Genomic DNA, 12,340 nt, shown 5'->3' with positions numbered 1-12,340 from the left:
ATATCAACACCATTTTAAATTTCACTCAAAAAAAAAGATTTAATCCCTCCCTTTGGAAGCATCAGTTACACGCAGAACTCTTCATGTAAGGGCCAATATGTGTATGAACTCATACCGGACTGTAGAGGATAGTGATCCATCCAGGTTTATGAAAGAATATCAGTTGTTCAGGTTTTGTCTGATTGTGGAAATTTCACCAAATATTTAATGAGGTTTAGCCTTGCACAAGATAAACCTTGTGTCAAAGAAGGAATAACAAGCTCTTCTGTTTTTGGGGAAACTAGAAACCTTATTGCTCAGGAACTTAAATATTAGATGGGAAACTGACCACTCATCGTTAACTGTGAGGCTTTGTGCACTAGCTGCATTGTTGGAATGTATAGGAGTTTCTTTATACTGTCAAAATGCTCACTTTATGAACTTGGGACTGGAACACATTCTGCATTTTTCTGTTATCTCGATCAGATTTCTGAATCAAACTGTAATAAACGTCGGTTTATTTTGATAAGTTCTAGACTAATTTAAATTTATTTATACTATTTGAAATATGAGTTTAAAAAATTTTTTTTTTTAGAATTTATTCACAATTGAATATTATCTGTCTTTAAACTGGCTAGTATTATTAAATGAGAACCTTATTAAACGAGGATCAGAACTGTTTTACTTTTTATTAACATTTAAAAAAATATTTTAAGCAACCATCTCATATTTTTCATTATTAAAATTAATTTCAGAAGAGGAAAAAATGTTGATGTAAATTTCTTAAAGAATAATTGATTTGGATGTTATTTTTGTTCCTTCTTAGTTTAACATTTGTAATTGATGTGTCAGAGTACCTCCATTCTACTTATAAAACTACTTTTAGCACTTCTTAGTTTTGAGAATGTAGGTACTCCGAAAGCATGTTAAAGTAACAATGCAAGGAAGGACAGAAAATAACACTCAAATCAATTATGACAGTTCTAGTGAAAATATGAAATTTTGTGGAATATGAATTAAGGAATACTTTAAATATAAATCTTATTACTAATACTTTAAATATAATATCTTATTATAAATAATAAGGTAGAAAATAGATGTGTTCAAAAGTCCATAAGAATTATTTAAATAAAAATTCAAATTTATAAATATTAAATATAAAAACTGATTACAAAATTATTCACAATTAAAAAGGTGTTATTGAAAAATATTTTGAGCATATATTTATGCACACATGTTGAACGGGATGCAGATATATCATGTTTTTCATTTTAATTAGTATTATTTAAAAATTCATCAACAAAGTAATATTGTTCCTGTAAAATCTTTTAATTGTATTAAAATAAATTTTTTACAAAAGATTTTCAAATGGTCGCATTTTTACTAAATTTCTTAATAAAAAAGTTGGTTAAGTTAAATTATGACTCAGTGATTGTACGGTGTGGTTCTGTCTGGACAGCCATGGCTTATCTTATGTGATAGGTAAAATATTTAATATTTATTTAATGAATTGTGTACTAGTTTTTCATTTAATTTATTTAATTAAAACAGAGAGCTATTTTGTTACAATAATTGTGTTATAAGAAGATGTTGTTTTCATTGAAGAAGAAAATAGAATTTGGAGAAGTACTCTGTGTGAAAAAGAAAGAAAGAAATTTGTTGCTTTACAATTTGCCGCTGAAGAAGTCTCCATTACGATGAAAGACATCATGAAATTGTTGAACGAAAGAACCGAGAAATGGGAAGAAATTTGGGTTATTTAATTGAAGCACGTCGTAAAAAAATTGAAGCATTGTCTGGAAAACGTTAAGTTTAAGAGGAAATAATACACCATATCCTTAAAGTAAATGATTTGTCAGTTACGCTAAATGTAGAAAAAATAAACATAAATTTCAAAACAAAATAGTGATCTCAAACAGTATTCATGTATTAGCAATTGGGATTCCATGGTTTACCTGAGCAATAAAGCAAAAATCTAGATTTACAGATTCAAAATGTTGCTAATGCTTTAGACTATCCGGTATCTGAATGCAATATAGATGCAGAAATAGACTGCTGAGCAAAAACCATAAGAGTTTAGCAGTGATCTTACGTTGCTTTGTGAGAAAATTGGTAAAAGAAGGAATCTCGAAGAGACATGATATAAGAAATTTTTTAATAAAAGACTTACGTTTCCAAAAATATAAATTAACCAATATATATTAATGAAATTCTCTAGGCTTATCATCGGAAAGTGTTTTCCATGGCAAATGTTTAAATACTTGTGGGTATGTTTTACATAAACTTACGGAGCACCTGCAATTATATTTACTACGGTGGATAATATAATAAAACTTGATTAATGGGATCTGATGAGTTTAGTAATTATATTAATGATTAGTTTTATTAGTCTTTATTTCTTAATTAAATATGAAACTTATTAACATAAGAAACTTGTACAGGAATTCTGGTTTGTTTTTACATTTTTTGTTAAAAATTATTTCCAAAAATCATTATATTAACTGAGATTTGGATTTTCGAGGTAGAAATAAATAATTATCAAATTAATGGTATATTCTACTTGTAAAGAAATAGTCAAAGCAAGAAGCTCCATGATCTGTGGCAAAGCCCACAGACGCCCAAGAAGGTTAAGCTGTGCATTTGGTGGAATTGTAATGGTATCATGCATTACAAGCTGCTGCCGCCAGGCATAAACTCAAACCTATACCGTCTACGATTAGCGCGATTGCATCTTAGAAGAAATGGTCTGAACTAGTCAACAGAAAGGGTGTCATATACTGTGCTGATAATGCCAGACCTCATATATACTTAACAACCTGTCAGAGATGGAGAGAACTTGACTAGGAAGTTTTAATACATTTACTGTATATTCCGTACCTGGTACCATCAGACTATCATTTGTTTTGGTCACCAGAACTCCCAGAATGGTGTTAAGTTAGTTTCAAACTAACTAGCTTGAAGTGCCAGGGTTATAGTCTTTAGCTCTTCTAAGATTAGTGTAAACAAGTGTTTGTTATAGACCATCCCCCCTCAAAGGAACAATATCCATCGTTTGACAGGCCAAACTTCTTCATGTGTTGAGCAAAATATAATGAACATAAAGTGCATGGTCAACCATTCCTTGTAAACAGTAATTAGAGGCATATATTTCCCTTCGACAAGTCCAGTATGAATTCACACAAAGACCATCCCTTCAGTTGAAATATCCCACTTACAACCATGGGTAAATGTAAATATCAAGAGGCTAACCTTTTCTAGACAGGATTTCATTGACCTGAAGTTGTTCACTGAATACCTCCACCTTCTAGAGATTTTGCAAATTTTCTATATTGCACGTTCACAGTCAGATCCTTTCACAGACCCTACCCTAGAAAGGTGGTGGTAGCCTTGAATGAAGCATGTTTTAAATATGCCACTATACATAGTAGGAGCTTGTTTGAAGTGCACCAGTGTATATAGTAAGATCTTAAATGGGCATATAATGAATTATTTAGTCTATTGCTGGTGGCTGCTAAAAATGCAGAGGTGATGTCAACTGGTTTGATTTCAGCAGTTAGTCAGAAGTGGAGTTTAAAGAAACAATTAGCATAACATTAATCTAAGGGTTTAGTTTATTTATAATTATAGATTGTGAAGCAGCTACCATTAATGAAACTGGCATTTTTGAATATTGTTTTATTTGTATCTTTCTGTCCTGGAAAATTCTTTCTAAGATTGACTACAATGTTTAAATAGCTGCTATTAAATATTATTTAATTTATTCCAGGGCTGAACTAAATATTGTATGAAAAATATTGTTCTATTAGAGAGATTTTTATGACACTTAGCTTTTTTTTTATCTTCAGTCACTTGACTGGTTTATGTAGCTCTCCAATATTCCCTATCTAGTGCCAGTCGTTTCATTTCAGTATACCCCCTATATCCTACATCCCTAACAATTTGTTTTACACATTCCAAACACTGCCTACCTGCACAATATTATCCCTGCAATATTAAAGCGACTATTCCAGGATGCTTATGCTTTAATATGTGACCTATAAGTCTGTCTTTTCTTTTAACTAAATTTTTTTCAAATGCTTCTCTCTTCATCAATTTGCCACAACACCTCATTTATCACTTTATCCACCCAACTATTTTTTAACATTCTTCTATAGCAACACATTTCAAAAGCTTCTAATCTTTTCTTCTCAGGTACTCCAATCGTCCAAATTTGACTTCCAAACATATACTTTCAAAAATGTTTTCCTGATGTTTAAATTAATTTTTGATGTAAACAAATTATATTTTTAACTGAAAGCTCATTTTGCCTGTGCTTTGCAGCATTTTACATCACTCTGCTTCATCCATCTTTAGTAATTCTACTTCCGTAAAAATTCTTCTACCTCTGTAATCTTTTCTTATTTTTATATTCACTGGTCCATCTACATTATTTCTACTACACTTCATTACTTTCGTTTTGTTCTTGTTTATTTTCATGTGGTAGTTCTTGTGTAGGACTTCATCCATGCCATTCATTCACTGTTTCTTCTAAATCTTTTTTACTCTCTGTAAAAATTACTAATATACCATCAGCAAATCATAACATCTATCTTTACACCTCGCACCTTTGCACTCTGGATCTAAATTGTTTTTTAACTTCATTAACTGCTACTTCTATGTAATGATTAAAAAGTATCAGGGACAGGGAACATCCTTGTCAGACTCCATTTTTATTACTGCTTCTTTCTTATGTTCTTCGATTATTACTATTGTAGTTTGGTTGCTATAAATGTTAGCAATTTTTCTTCTATTTCTATTTCTATACTTGAACCAAATTTCAATGAAAATGATTTAGTAGTTAAAAATTAAATTTATCTTAAAAGTATATATAGCGATAAATATTAAATTAATATTAATTGCAGAAAAATATGATCAATGCCCCCATGTATAGAAATATTTGAGCCCAATTTTAAAGAAAATCTCTATGGTCTAGATCTAGTTGGACCATACGGTCCATATATCGGTCTTGAAATAAAGGATTATGGAAATATTTTTTTCTAATTATCATTAAATTTATCAAAATTTTTAATTGTGATGAATCATCATTTTGTAATTCTGGCTAAATAATATTTTTGGAATAAATTTTACAGCTCCTTGTTCAATACAGTTAACAATTGTTAAAGATATTACTCTACTGAATAACTCAACTCAACTGAAAAAGGATTTTACTTTTTTTGGAAGAAATTAATCTTACTTGAAAGTAAGTTATTTAATTTTTTTTAAATTTAATTTAACAAAATTTATAAAAATATTAATTTATTACAGTATTTTAAAAGTTTATTATTTTTTATGTTTCTAATGAACCAATGATAAAACAATAAAATTTAACAAAAATTCAAATACAATAGGATCAATCATATAGTTCATAATAATAATTACAAAGGATTATCTTGTTTTCCACTCATATAATAAGATTATGCATAATTAAAATATATAGTCACAAAAACATTTTAACAATTTTTTTTTCATGGCGATTACAGATTTCAATGTGTTAAAATTCTTTTTTTTATACCAATAATTTAGGGAATGTTTAAAATTATGTATAGAAAAAATTTGAATGCTTTTAAAAAACGGTCAAATTAACCAAAATGTGCCAAATTTTACAATAATTTAATGTTCCCAAAGTTGGGAATTGTAAAAAAAGTATAAAGAATAAAATTGTAACTATATTTAAAAGATTTAAACATTGGAGACATGTTTGAAGATGCATCATTTTTTTATTTTTTTCAAATTCAAACTGGACCACAACTATGCAACGTAGTGTATGCAACATTATTGATAAAAAATATTATTTTTTTTAGTTTAAGTGAATTCAAAAAAAATGTATTTCATTTAAAAATGTTTGTACTATATCAAATTTTGTATTGTATATTTTATTATATTTTGTTAATTAATTAATTTTTTAATTTTTATTAAATAAATTTATAAAATATTAATTTTTTATTACAAGTGAATTCAACAAAAACTGATATTTTATATTTACATGTACTTTTATTTTTTTTTGTGCATAAATAAAATAAATAGTGAAAACAATTGTAATGTATAATTTAATATATAGTTTACCTATGTTGTTTTGGGGAAAGATATCACAAACAAAAATATTTTCTATTCTGGATTCTTTCTTCACAGTTACAATCCTTCCTGCAAACAATTTACTGACATTAGGATAAAGTAAATGATTAAATAATAAAAATTATTATTTAGATCACTAATAATTTTATAAACATACAAATATTTAAGTCTAATAGTAACTAATTTTATTTAGAATGGAAGTAATGCATAATTTTCAATTAATATCTTGTAGAAACATATACATATTACTTAAAGTGCGTAATTATTAACTGGACATAAAATATATGAAGTATAATTATTTTTAATACATTTAATAATTAAAGATCATAATTACACTGATTTAAAAAAAAAAGTTTTTGCGTGTTTCTCTAAGTGTGATACCATTTCTTGAATTGCTTTTTTGTGTACATTACAGATCTGTAAATATAATTTTTCTATCACTGTTAGTTTTAAATAAATTACGCTTCAAAAAGAATCAAGAAAAATATAGTTAAAAACTGTAAAATTTATAATTTTGCATGGGGCCATACCTGTGTTAGAATGATTTCACTGATTCTTTTCTTTTATAAATAGCCTCATGCACATCCCAAATTAATGTCCAACAGTAATCGGCTAGCATGTTGGTATTCCATTCCCTTTATAGCAGCTTTCCATCACCGAAATGTCTTGGTGGAAACGTTCATCGTGTTCGTCACTTACATCTCCGAGGTTGTCCGGGAAAAAATCCAGATGTGAGTGGAGGAAATGTATTTTCAAAGACATATTACATTCCATAGCTCTGTATGAAGTAAAAAGTTGATTAACAATATTGTGGTAATTGTCAGAGTTTTATTTGCCAAGAAAACCTTTGCAAATGTCTTTAAATGAAGCCCAAGTTGCACTTTCTATAATATTTAATTGAAATAACTACATCACCTTTGATCAACTCTCTTATTTGAGGACCAACAAATATTCCTTCTTCAATTTTTCCTTCACTTACATTCGGAAATTTCTGCCTGATGTACAAAAATCCAAGACTATCATTCTTCAATGCTTTTACAAAATTTATCATTAGTCCTAGCTTGATATGGAGAGGGAGTAAAAATCTTTTTTTGGGTTCAACTAAGGGCTCATGAATAATATTTTTTCCATTTGGAGTTGTTTCATTTCTTCCACTCTTTGGTAACATAATGTTTATCCCTAGCTCGGCTGTACCATTCGCAAAGAAAACACATGTACTTAGTATAGCCTAACTGCATGCATAACAAAACAGCTATAACTTTCAAATCACCACATATGTTCCAGCTATGTTTTTAGAATTTATTTTTCAAGAATGTCTTTCATCACATCATATGTCTCTTTTAAATTAATATCACACTGAAGGACATTTGTTATCATTGTGTAGCAGAACCACTTTTAAACTATACTTGGATGAATCTATGAAAAGGTACCAGTCCTCAAGTTTATGAACTTGTCCTAAGTGCAACAAAAGCTCATCAATATTTGTGCAATGAACCAAAATATTTTCATCACGTACTGAGAAAGTTCTTTTTGTCGGCTTCAAAAGCCTGAAATTTTTATATTTTTTTGAAGTAAATTACAACCTTGCAGTCTTGATCCTAACAGTTCAGCTTGATTTTTTGAAAAATTTAAATCCCTAACCAATTCATTTAATTCACCTTGTGATATAAGGTGTGGCTTATAGGAAGATGATTCAAAATCAAAATCATTGTTGATTTCTTCAGTACTGCCCGATTCTTCACTGCTACTTTCAAAAGATACATTTCACAGGTGGCTCAGGAACTGGAATAATTTAACTGTGAAATACAGGCCTGATTCCAGATTGCAATGAAGGATATTTTACAGTATGTTTAGATTTGTTAGCAATTCCAGACACACTTGTTAAACAAAAGTAATAATTGGTTATCTGATGCTTTGGTTCTCACCAAACCATAGGTACACCAAATGGCAAAGCCTTCAGTGTACCTTTCAGCCATCCTCTTAAATATACAGAACAATTAAAGCATACTATGCGAGGAGCACACATCTTATCCTGATCACCAATTCTACACTGAAAGTACAAATGATATGTTTTTCTAGTTAAAGGTGTAATGTTTTTCTACTTGATTTTATGGTAAACTCATCACATACATAACAAAAGGCATCCACATCATTTACACAATTTTGAGACATTATGACACTGCACTGTTAACAAACTTAAGACAGCAATAAGACTGAAAAAAATTAATTCATTCCTAAATTCAGTGCTTAATACAAACAACACAGCTGCATTTTCAGCTACATGTTTTGACCTGATTAATCTTGTCCATGAAGGCTCACTCTTCAGTATTAGATATGATGTCATAATATGCGACTATGACATGATTTAATTCTTTGTCTAGTATAGTTTATATATAGTTTATTTATAGCTTACAAATTATGTTAATAAAGTTAAACAATAAAAAATGAGCTGAAAAAATACAATATAGGAGCTTAAAATGCTAACTATACATTAAAAAATGAAAAACTCCTTTAATTAAAATTTAAACGTTTTTCAAAAATAGTGAGCAATAGAAAGATTGTGAGTTCATATTCGTTTTCACCATCAAAAAAAAGAAATTAAAATCATGTATCTCATGTTAGGAAACAAAAATTATGTTTATCAGTGTTATTATTTATTTTAACATAATCTATAATCTGCCACACATATTAATTTCATTTCTAGCACGAAATCAATATCTTATAGAAACTAAACTAGTTTATTTGCTTATACATATTACTGAAAATGAATAATTACATTGGAAAAATAAAATAAATAGTGCGTTATTAAACTAGACAGAAAAACATATAAGGTGCGTAATTATTTTTAACTACATTTACTATTTAAAGATCATAATTATTCTTTTATTATTTAGTATTATTTTATTATTCTGTAGGAGAATTTCAAAGTCATTATGTGTTCTAAATTTTTATTTAAACCCATAACATTTCAGATGAGCGATTACTCAGCGATTTTGGATAACTCAGAAATAAATTTATTATTACAAGAAATATTTTGATTATAAAAAATTTCCATAAATATGCTTTGAAATAAATACTGTAAAAAGAATAAATTACATATATTTTCTGTAAAAATAATTCCAATACTCAGAATACATTTAAAGTAATAACGATTACTCTGAATTAACTATATTGTTGTTTTTGAAATAGAAAAAATTTGAAAGAGAAAAGAAATTTACTTTTATCTAATAGCAGACCGACAAAAATCTATGATTTACCTCTAACTTTTATCTTAAAAAAATTATACTTTGATAAAATTTCCACTCTTCCAAAAATAAAGAATTACATATTTCCTTAAATTTAATTTTAGGGATAAAAATACATGAATGCACTTTTTATGAAAAGACTGTATCAGAAAGAGGTGCACCACTAATGCACCAGTACTTCATTTTTATAATTTTAAATATGCTTACTATCTCATATTTAAAACCAGTACATGTGAATAGCCAATCTTATATGACAATACTCCTCTTAGGCAACTTCTATCACCTGATTCATTATGTAATCGAAGCATCACCTTCTACTTTGCACACATCGGCTCTGAACCTGGTCTTCTCGGCTGCTGAATATTGTGCGCCAGTGTGGCTTAACAGCCCTTACGTTCATAGAATTGATGCTCAACTTAATTACACTATGAGAATGAATGCCAGGGTTATCAGGTCTACCCCCGTGGAATGGCTCCCGGTATTGAGCCACATACCACCCCAAACCTGCGCCATATGAATGCTCTTGTAAGAGAGTACAAGAAGATTATGGGCAATCGAAACCTACCAATACATGAGGTATTCGTGAGATATTTGTAAAATTTTTTTCTTAAAAAAAATCATATTTTAATAAAATTCTCGAATAGAATTCCTTAATTTAGTTTTAAATATAAAAAAATATACAAAAAGTTTGTACAATTAGTAATCGTTCAGTATATGGGTTCTGTATGATACAGAAACAACTAGTCCACTAACGCATTACTCGTATAATGTCTAAATTTCTTATTTTCAAAACAGTGAGCTAGAGAAAAAAATAAAAAAGGGATGTATTTAATATTTACAAGACATTTATCGATTTATTTATAGAAGCTTATTAAAAATGTAAGAAATCTTTTTTACAAAAGTATTTTTGACATAACAATAGAGTACATTTTACATTTTTCAAAAGCATTTTTTTATCTTATGATGTATATATATTTTATATATATATATCAGTCATGTTCATTCTTAAAAAAATGTCCATGACAAGTTATTAAATATATATATAGTCAAACCAGTAGAAACCACGAAGTCCTTTACTGAGGGATGTTCTATATTTTATTTATACATATTTTAGAACTGAAAAATTCAGTAAACTGTCCTTACAAATACAGCAAAAATACTTTCACAAAACTGAGGTTTTGTATATAAAAGCAGAGAAATTAGATTGAGCAGTAAGCTTAAAAGATTTTAAATCCCAGACTAAATGTATAACAATATTCTAATTTTTAGAATTTGTATCTATCCAACATTATAACTGTTACAAAATAAAAACTTATATTTAAAGGTAAGCTTTATTAACAAATTTTTTTTCAGTTCTACAAATACATAACTGTAATTTTTCCAATGGAAATAGATACCACCGAACAATTCATCAACGAGAAATTCAGAGTTCTGCAACCGCAACAGAACAAAAAATGTTGATAGAAAAGTTTTCCCTGACTAATTACTAAAGAACCCCATGACAATACATAATAAGTTAACAGTTGATATTCAGAAGATAGTATTCTCACATGAGAAATATATTCTGGAAAGATTGTAACCACAGTAATCGTTTTTCAAGGGGGAAATGTACAGTGACACGAAAAATTGTTTTATGTTAGTGGTCACTGATGAACTGTAATCTAAAACACAGAATGTCGTAAAGGAACAAGTAAGGCATGGGTCGATCATAATCTCTGATCCTTGAAAAGATTACAACAAAATTCCACCCATTACACATTATAATATCGCACACAAAAATAAATCATTCAGTCAATACTTCAGATCTAGTTTGTGGGGCCCGTACAAATACAATTGAAGATATTTTGTCAACAACATGAAAGAGTATAGGAAACATATAAAAGTACACTTCACACTTACTTATTGGACTTTATGTTTCACCACTGACTAGAATTTAACAAAAGGCTATATTTTACAAGATTGTCTCTACACAATTTTGTCTTCTGGAATAGTAACAGCAAAATGATATGTTCAAATATAATGAGTAATCTCACTGATAGTTGGTTGAGAACTGACATTCAGGAAGGGTGCACTGCAGCACACCTATTCAACAACTGATTAGCCCACAGTTAATAGACAAAATAGTCAATATTTATATTTAATATAAAACTATTTCAGGTACCTTCATAAATTTTTTTACCACTGTTTAGTTCTTACTTTTTTGTTTTCAGGTAGAAGATATTAAAATAGTAAAAAATAATATATATATATATATATATATATATATACAATGGACATCGCTGATAAAATAAAAGCATCCTTAACATTCTTAGGTTATGATTTTCATGATTACAGAAGACCAAAACTAAATACAAGAATTATATCATTTAATATAATACAAATAGTTTTATTCATGGGTTGCTTTTTATATTTAATCGATAACTGGGATAATATTGATCAAAGAATAGATTCATTAAAAGGGATAATAATTTACACAGGGTTTTTCTCATATATTATCGTGTATATGACATTTTGGAAGGATTTTCTGTCTACTATTTTAATAACTGTTCGTGAAAATAATGATAAATATCCTTTCATGGTGTCAATAGACCGAAAAAGGTTACTGGAAACTAATAGAAAAGAAATAATTTTTAGTAATAGTATATTGTATAATTTTATTTTGTTTGATGTTTGCATTGTTTACGTCCTCCCTTTATCAAGTACAATTTATATTCTGTTAAATACCGAAGATTTTAGTACTTAATATACAAGTAAGAATTTATTTACTTTTTTAAATTAGATTACTTTCATCATAAATCTATTCCTGACGACGAATATATCCACAATAAAAAGTTATTTTGATGAAACCATTTAAAAAATAGCTATATCTTGTTTTCTGATGTTTCGACCGACTGTGTAGGGAGCCAAGGACTTCAGCATTAATTCGTACGAACCGTTAGTTACACAAGGCATCGAAAATGTATAACATGGGTTTTTATACCTAAGAGATTCAGGGAAAATTTTGG

The 12,340-nt window shown here is 28.4% G+C and overlaps 1 long non-coding RNA gene across 8 annotated transcripts in view; it reads right to left on the bottom strand.

Annotated features, from left to right (window-relative positions):
- Positions 1-12,340, bottom strand: part of LOC142332934 (uncharacterized) — a 42,283-nt gene that overhangs the window by 16,163 nt on the left and 13,780 nt on the right. For all 8 annotated transcript variants that reach the window (XR_012758445.1, XR_012758444.1, XR_012758447.1 and 5 more), the window contains one exon: positions 6,082-6,159. This is a non-coding gene — a long non-coding RNA (uncharacterized LOC142332934). The remainder of the gene's footprint in view (positions 1-6,081; positions 6,160-12,340) is intronic.

The sequence above is a fragment of the Lycorma delicatula genome, chromosome 12 (assembly GCF_047948215.1).
Source record: "Lycorma delicatula isolate Av1 chromosome 12, ASM4794821v1, whole genome shotgun sequence".
In the NCBI taxonomy this organism is placed as follows: domain Eukaryota; kingdom Metazoa; phylum Arthropoda; class Insecta; order Hemiptera; family Fulgoridae; genus Lycorma; species Lycorma delicatula.
The sequence above is the reverse complement of the archived record's forward strand: the minus strand, read 5'-3'. Positions and strand labels throughout refer to the sequence as shown.